This window comes from Phocoena sinus, chromosome 17, assembly GCF_008692025.1.
Source record: "Phocoena sinus isolate mPhoSin1 chromosome 17, mPhoSin1.pri, whole genome shotgun sequence".
In the NCBI taxonomy this organism is placed as follows: domain Eukaryota; kingdom Metazoa; phylum Chordata; class Mammalia; order Artiodactyla; family Phocoenidae; genus Phocoena; species Phocoena sinus.
Genome location: NC_045779.1, coordinates 5,209,902 through 5,218,774, shown reverse-complemented (window position 1 = coordinate 5,218,774; position 8,873 = coordinate 5,209,902). Strand labels below are relative to the sequence as shown.

Genomic DNA, 8,873 nt, shown 5'->3' with positions numbered 1-8,873 from the left:
CCCTGACTCGTGAGCTGGACCCTCCTGTGGGTTGCCATTTGTGTGGATTTCTGGGGAGATGCAGTTAAAGAATTCTAGAGATAATCATCATTTACAAGAATTAATTTCTGGATTGAGTTACTGCCATTCTGCAAACCCACTCTCTTCAGGAATTTTGTTTATTCTGCTCTTACATTCCCTAATTACTCATTATTCTCTATGATTAGTTGAAAGAAGAAAGGCACATTTTAGCTATTTCAGGATGAAATCTGAACAGAGAAGCACAGACTTACTTAAGCAAAATGGAAGGTTTGAGAGGAAGTCCTGGTATTTACTGCGTCTTGAGCCAGACACTGTGCCAGGCATTTTATACACAAACGTTGCTTCATTTAATCCTCTCAACCCCCCCAGGAGAGTGTAATTATCCCAGCTGTTTAAGTGAAGAAAATGAGGGTCGGTGTGGCCTTGTAACTTACAAAGGTAACTTTGTCATAAATGAGCAGAACCAGGATTTTTTTTGTTTGTTTTTGCGGTACGCGGGCCTCTCACTGTCGCAGCCTCTCCCACCGCGGAGCACAGGCTCCGGATGCGCAGGCTCAGCGGCCATGGCTCACGGGCCCAGCCGCTCCGCGGCATGTGGGATCTTCCAGGACCGGGGCACGAACCCATGTCCCCTGCATCGGCAGGCGGACTCTCAACCACCGCGCCACCAGGGAAGCCCAGAACCAGGATTTAAAATCAGATTTATATGGCTCTAAATCCATAGTATAGACAATCTCTAACAAGCAACAAACCACAAATAAACAATATATATTTATACATACCTTAACTAATACTTAGAAATAAAACATGATGAGTTAAGGAAGTCTAAAATATAAATTTCATTTTTGTATTTCACTGATAAGATGAGAAATATTTTTTAATTAAAGCTTGCTCATATGTTCTGATATTGATAACTGGTAACCTTCATATGACATTTTATGGATTTTTTATAGCAATGTCTAAAAGGTTATTGAGGATCTAGTATGGCAGAATATTCCATTGTGACATTATTTACATTTGTTTTCTAATTTACAGGTTAGTCATGAAAGAATGAAAAGAATCTTTCTCGCTGGCGACAGCCCCAACTTCTGGTAGAGATGGTCTGTTTCCTGACTGCCAAAGAGAGTTGACATCTTTTGGTATTGTTCTAGGATGAAAACAAAAGGTTTCTAGGCAGAGTGGACTCGGTGGAAAGTGGAAAATAAGAGCCTTTGTTGTAGAAAACATAGGTCCAGGAGAAAATTAAGCAAGATCATCTCCGAATGTGCTTCAAAATTTGACAAGAGAAATGACCTCAGCCCTGTGTGGTAGTTATTAGCTTTCCCCAGACACTTCTAATTCTCCTTGGAGGCATATGGAAGGGTTCCCTTCCTGCCCTGGAGTTAGGTGTGGTCATATGACTTGTCTGACCAATGACGTGTGAGTGCACGTGGGATTGCATGGCTCTCTTCCTCCTCTGATTCTGACCAATACCTTTCAAGGTAGTGGCTAAGGAAGCAACTTAGGTCCTACAGGGAGGGCTCTGCATGGACATAAAGCACAAGTGAGAAATAAACATTGCTGGTTTTAAGTTGATGAAATTTGGTTGCTACCCCAGCATAACCTAACCAATCATGATTGATAGACCCTGGAAGGATGGATGCCCCTGCCAAGGAGATGGACAGCCACACTTCAGTGGCTGTGAGTGTGTACAAATATCTTTGTCATCACCATCAAGCCACGATCAAATGATGATGAATTCTTGCTAAGCTAGGCTGGGGGAACAAGAAGAATCTTACGCAGAGAATATTCAAATAAAGTAGGAGAAACAGGATACGAAATCTACATAGCAACATGAAGTGAACGAAAAATCAATACCAGAAAACTGTCTACGATTGTTTGTCAAAAAGGTTGTGATGTTAATCCTGTCATTTTCTAGATGAAAGAACTAAGGTTCAGAGACACAGCCAACCTCCTGATTCCGAATCTGGCCTGTCCCTTTTCCCTCCTTTCTTCTCAATTTTTTAAAAAAGTTGTACATGCAGTTTTATTGCTCTACTTCTATTCCACATTGCCTTTCTGGTTTATTTTTTCTTCTCACAGAGGTACAACTGTTAGTAGTTTTCTCAGAAAATATCTGCGGGCAGTACACATTTAGAGTCCTTTGATTTTTCAAGTTGGTGAGATACAGTTCCAGGTTGGATCATTTGTCTGTCTAGCATGGGTATTTTTGTAGGTAGCACCAGGAAAAGTACTGGGGATGACTCTCAACTGGCCTGAACTTGCTCACATGACAACCCCTTCTAAAGAACAATCACCACATTGTGTGGCCCAGGTCAGGAGCTCGCGGCCAGAGTTTGGGAGAGGAGTCCAAGTGGGCAGATGTATCCCTCCTGAAATAAATAGAATGAAGACAGGTAAGGGGTTCTGAGGTTTTGTTATCAGAAAAAAAAAGGGAGGAATAGATGCTGGTAATGTGAACATTTACCATCACCTATGACTGGTACCTAGTACGAGTCCATCAAATGAGCGATGCTATTATTATGTTTTTGTCATTAACATTACTGTTAGTCAGAGATGCTTGCCGGCAGCTGCCTTTGTAACTCCAGGTCCCAATGCCATCATGCTTGAAACAGAAATATTTGACATACCGTGCAGCCTAATGAGGGGATTTTTTATACTAATTTAGGATCTGTAAGCCCAAGGGTGAATCCTGGATCTGCCATGTGCAAGCTTGAACAAGTTATTAAACCTCATTTATGTTTTCCCATCTAGAAAATAGGGCCAATGATAGTAATCTCACAGGGTGTTCTAAGTTTTAGAAATAATACATGATAAATTCCTAGCACAGTGTCTAACCATGAGGTAAAGTAGTGCTTTTAGAGCATTTACCCTAACTCCTGATATATAACTAGGGCTTAATAATTAACAATCGTTGTGGTTGGCATTCCATAACTAGTAATTATCACTATTCTTATTGTATCTTTAGAAAATGACTTCGTTGGGCTCAGAGTTAAGAGTTAAGATCACAGGGCTACTATGTTGCTGCCAATAGTCTGGGTATGAATGGTCTGGCTGACGATCAGACATGAGTGTGAGTACGACTAGGTCTCCACATGGTGGCTTCTCCCACGGTCCCTCCGCTGATCTGTGCTCGGCCGGGCTTGTGAGAAGACTTGTGTCTTGGTCTCCGAGCCTTAATTTGAACCAATTTATTTATTATAGTGTTCATCACACTAAGTTATAACGGCTCATTTTCTCTCCCACTAGACTGAAATCTTCCTAAGACAGTATGGTTCTATCCCCCAGGCAGTGTTTCCCAGCACCCAGCAGAAAGTCTGGCAAATGGTAGGCTTCCCCATGACATCTGCTGAATGAATGAGTGAATAGCTCACTCAATGGGTTGTGTTTTTTTTTTGCGGTACGCGGGCCTCACTGTTGTTGTCTCTCCCGTTGCGGAGCACAGGCTCCGGTCGCGCAGGCTCAGCGGCCATGGCTCACGGGCCCAGCCGCTCCGCGGCACATGGGATCCTCCCGGACCGGGGCACGAACCCGTGTCCCCTGCATCGGCGGGAGGACTCTCAACCACTGCGCCACCAGGGAAGCCCTACTAGGTGATTCTTGAGTGCTGCCAGCAGGATTTTCTGCTGCTGGGGTGCCACCAAGATTTCCATCTCCTGGGGCCCACAGTTACCTACATCACACTTGATTTTGCAGCATCCTTTGAGTACCAAGTGTCCTGTGGTCGTATCCCTTGGCCCTTTTACGGGTCTGTCCCAGGGAGTTGAGCTGGGACAGAGCTCATTTTCTTCTCCCCTGAATGGAGAAGACTCGTTCTCCACAGCAAGTTACAGCAGTACGTGCATGTCTGTTGTGTGTCAGCTTTAGTTGTTTTAGAAACCACTTTGACAAAAGACTTTCCCACTGTAATGTTTAATAGCACAGGAATTTGACATTATGCCAAAATATTAAACATAATCAGAGTGGCTCTTACGTGTTTAGTATTGGACAAAGAACCTTTTTTCCTCAAAGGCATTTTGACTACAACGCCCTTCTGCACAAAAATAATTGACCCCAACATTATGTCTGATGTACTCAAAATCATTTAAATTATTAATTCCTTATTATGACTTCCTGTTAGGGTAGGCTTTGGATCAATGATCCTGAATGTAACTTATGAATAATGCACAGGTAAATTAAGGAAGTTTTCAACGAGCTGAAAAATGAGGTTGAAGCATGTTTTAGAAAGGATGGTTGGCTACACTGGAGTCTATACATTGGAAGTGTGTTCTTTTAAGTGGCATTAATTATATCTGTATATGTCATGTACAGTTGGCTTCAATCGTGAATATCCAAATTCGTGTAAGTTTAGTTTTGAAGGTTTGATAAAATCATCACAGATTAGTTCGATATTTTTATGTACTTATGTGGCCTGATTTTGAATTTGTTTACATGTTAATTTTACTGTTATTCCATTTTATATACATGTAGTAAGCTTCTCCTCAATTCTTTGTAGAAAACGCTCGTTCCCATAAATGCAATGAAGACAAGGAATCGTAGACTAAGAAAAATAGGCAAGGTCCGGTAAAATTTGTATGTGTCAAGTCAGTAATACCTGTAAAATAATACTTTTTATTCAGTTATGTTTTGTCTTCTTGACAATGCCCCATCGATGACTTCTACTGTCGCGCACGTAGTTTAGAGGTGGTGTGAGAAGGCTTGCTCTCTGAGCCACAAAGAATGTACTCTCTCGAGACACCCAGTGAGGGCCTGCTGGGGTTCACGTGGATTTATCGAAAGACAGGCAACATCCTTAACAGGACAGGCAGAGCTGGGACTCTTGCCAGTGGCCACAGAAGGAGACCAAGCTGCACTTCGTGACCAAAGTCACCGCTCCCATGTCGGTAACTGCCTGTCTCCCCGCCTCCTGTTCTTCCTGATTAGACGGTCTCAGCCCGGCCTAGGGTATTACCTTCTGATCCCCACAACTTCCCAGTGCAGGCACTGCGCCCCAGATTTCACAGGGAGCTAGCTGATTGCAAACACCTGAGGGCTTTTGTCTGATTTACCCTGTATGTGTCTCCTGAGGGATGGCTATGCATTATGGCTCCCTAATCAGACCTGAAATGAATCTTGAAATCTAAAGTTTCAGAGGGGAAAATAAGAGAATTACTGGGAATGAAACCAGTACTGGAGAACTGAACCTGTGCAGTTTTCTTTGACAGTTAAACTTAAGGCATATGTGTGCTAACGTGTCCTCCGAAGATATGTACGTGTGTGTGCATGTGTGTCCCAAACATTACATAAACACAAAAGAGATTACTATTAGAGGTGTGCCTTATAATAATAATAATCCTTGATCTTTGATAAAAGGACCCTTTGAAAATCTGGCGAATGATTGGACCTTGTGTGTAGAAAGGCTTTTATTTACACACAATTTGACAGAGGATTCCCAGAATCCTTGACGCTGAGAAATGAAATAATAATTATATGCATATGATCATATATTCAGTGTCCCCAGAGGAAGAAACAATCCCCAGACTAAACACCAATGTAAAGGTCAAAAATGTCCTCTCCGTTTACTTTCCTGTCCGTAGTCTGTGTTGCGATTGTATGAAGCGGATTGTTTATGGTCTCGTAAGAAACAGGAGAGGGAATTGGATATCTGTTGATTGTGGAGAGAGCTTGGATTATACAAAATTTTGAAAAAGCTTGATTGTGAGCTGATTCTGAGGCATTTCAACCCCCAGGTGCCTGTCAGCAGGCCTCATGACGTCAGAACATTCTGATTAGATTCTTCTGTCCACAGAGGCTTCTGACTTTATTCCTTCTCCCTAGATCTGAAAGACTTGCTGAGCAGTAGCTAAGGGAACTCCTATACCAGGAGAATCCATCGGTCAACAGCTTACCTGGTGGATCAGAAGATTCTGGGCAGAGACACATACAAGGGACTTTTTTCACCCGATTTCCTAATCCTATTGGAGATGATGCTATAAGAAACTCACATTAAAGCGTGCATCTGAGATTTATTTAAGAGTTTTGAGAATTTTGTTTCTTCCCATATGCGAAAAGAAGATGCAAGGTTTTCTCTCTTATGTGTGTTGGTCCAGCCATGGTGCACTGGTGGGATAACTGCATTATAGACCTTCTGATAGCCTGTGGGCAGCAAAGCAAACACAATGATTTTCCAGTACAGAAGGCAGTGATTGAAACAGAAGTGGTGAGAAGGGGGGGCTTTCTGACGTATGTCCTAGCCCTTAGATAATAGCTGTCATCTATTTTCTTTGCAGGAAATCAAAGTTGCCCTTTCATTTCCCCTCTGGGTAACACAATGATATATTTTTATCCTATAGCTTGAGAGTACTGATCAGCTGATGACATTAAGAAGACTTCAGAAAGCATAAACTCAATATGTATTTAGAAGGAGTTACCTGGTGGATGAAGAAAGTTTCCTAAGTTGCGAGTTGCTTTCTTGTGGCCAAGTGAAGTAGAGATTGTTAACACTCCCAGATATATGTGAATGCCATCGGGCTGTGAATGTGACTCTATTTTACAGGAGTTGCCTATAGAAAAAGCTCAATGTAATTCAAATTCTTCTACTTTCACCCTAGGGAGATATTGACCTTATACCTATTCAATTTTCATGAAAAATGTAAATGCATTTTTGCAAAGCGTGAGGGAAAAGGAAGATAGACATTTCCATTTTGAAAGAGGGCACCATGATAAGAAAGTACCCAATTATTTCATGTCTTGGTCCCGTATGATGCAAAATACATGCTCTGCCCAATGTCTTCTTTACCTTGAAATGTCATGAAACTCAACCGCTGCCTGGCATTGCTGCAGAATTTACCATTACAAAGAGCTAATCTCACGAGGATCTCCCAATTTTGATTCAATTTTCCTTTCTCTTTTCATCTTAAATCCTCCCTCTATGAAACTGAGTTATTTTTAACTTTCCTATCAAGGCCTCTATCTTTCACCTTTCAGTGTCTCAGGCCCATAATTTCATTTGATCAAGCAATTCCCAACTTCTAAATGTTCCAAATCACCTGTCACAAATTGATGGTTCAGAATTTGAGATGCACTTGCAGACAGAAATAGTGCAATCAAATGGTGCTTATTTTCCTAAACCTACATAGATTACTTTGTTCATGTGTGAGAGTGTGGTAATGCTATGTTAGGTGCCCAAGAAGCTAAATTTGCAGTTGTTTCTGGAGAAAGAGTTCCTCTAGTTCCAGCTGCAGAATCACATCTTGTCCAGTAGCCCTCCTGGGAGCAGACGCTGAACCCCTGGCTCTCTCTACCTCTAGGACATCAGTAGCGGCTCTCAAGGGAAGAGGCTGGGCCATCTGCACGGTGGACACGGATCTCCAGGGAATTAGAGTCAAGACATTGGCGAAGGTGAGCTGGGAGGCATATCAGGACAGGACTGAGATCCTTGCTGGAGCGTCCCAGTTTGCCATCCCTCCTTCCTTCTGTCATTCCAGCCTACTTTTGTCCTGTGAGGGTCTCTGGAAGGATGGCAGGAGTCCTCTGGCCAGAACTGGTTCTGCTCTTGTCTTGTGACCACTAGCCTTTATCAGCAGTGCTGTCACCCTGGGGAGAGAGCTATTCATAACTGGAATGCATGAACATGTTTTAAAATCAAAAGTTGCATCAGCTCTTTAGGTTTGCCCTCCAGTCTCATGCCTGGGCATACCTTAGCTGCTTGAAGATTATCAACAGCTATTTGCTTGAACAAGCATTTTGACTTTAAAAGGCATACAGAGAACAAAAACTCTAGACATCAAAATGCCATGTTGCAAAATGAGTCAAGTATGGGGAAGGGGAATCTAATTTTGAATTAGATTACTGAATATACCAAAAAATATAGCCCTAATTACCTACTCTTTTCCTAAGGAGCAAAAGTTTTTTTCTTTTTTTTGGGCGGGGGTTAAAAATATGGACTGCTTCTTGAATATATGAGTCATCCTTGCGCAGGGGCCATGATAATCTTCTTTGTATCGTTCCGATTTTAGTATATGTGCTGCTGAAGTGAACACCAAACAATTTTTTTAACAACTTTATTTGGAATAATTTTGGATTTGCAGAAAGCTTGCAAAGATAGTAGCAGACTTTCTGTGTCCCCCTCACCTGGTTTTTCTCCCTCTGTCAACATCTAGCGCTGCCATGGTACTTTCACAAAACTAAGAACCTGATATTGGAACTTCGGTATTAAGTAAACTGCAGGATTTCACCCGATTTTCCAGGATCCCACTTGGGGGACAACACCACATTTTGTTCACCGACATCTGCTTAGTTTTCGCTGGGCCTGTGACATTTTCTCGGTCTTTCATGACCTCGACCCGCCATAAAGGTGGGATGAGTGTGGATCCGATCTGGTTCATCTGATGTTTTCTTCATGGTGAGACTGGGATTAATGGGTTTTGGAACAAATACCGAAGAGGTGAAGTCCCATTCTTGTCACTTTTACCAGGAGGTACATGACGTCCAGGTGGCATCTCTGGTGATGGGACCCTTCCTCAACTTGGCTGAGTGTTTGCAGTTCTCTTACTGGCAAAGTTACTCATTTTCCCTTCGCTACTCTATTATTTGGAGACAGGGCATGATGTCTAGTGGTTCCGCAGGAAGTAGGGAGGGAGAGAATGAAGCTCCATCTCCTGGAGGGGGGAGTGGTATTTGGAATTTTTCTATAGGAAGAGCTGTCTCCTCTCTCCCATTTATTGTTTATTCATTTCTTTACATCGGTTTGATCATGTATATTTGTTTCAAGACTTTGGGTCACACGGCGAACTTAGTTTAAGAGCCTAAGACTCAACCCCGTCACTGGACAGAGCGCACAGTGGCCTGAAGTGAGCATGGGAGCCGTGGTG

The 8,873-nt window shown here is 42.5% G+C and overlaps 1 non-coding gene across 1 annotated transcript; it reads right to left on the bottom strand.

Moving 5' to 3' along the window:
* Nucleotides 1–7,935: 7,935 nt before the first annotated feature.
* On the bottom strand, nt 7,936–8,042 carry LOC116742800. The gene has a single exon (XR_004346580.1). It is a non-coding gene; the product is annotated as a U6 spliceosomal RNA (small nuclear RNA).
* Nucleotides 8,043–8,873: the final 831 nt, after the last annotated feature.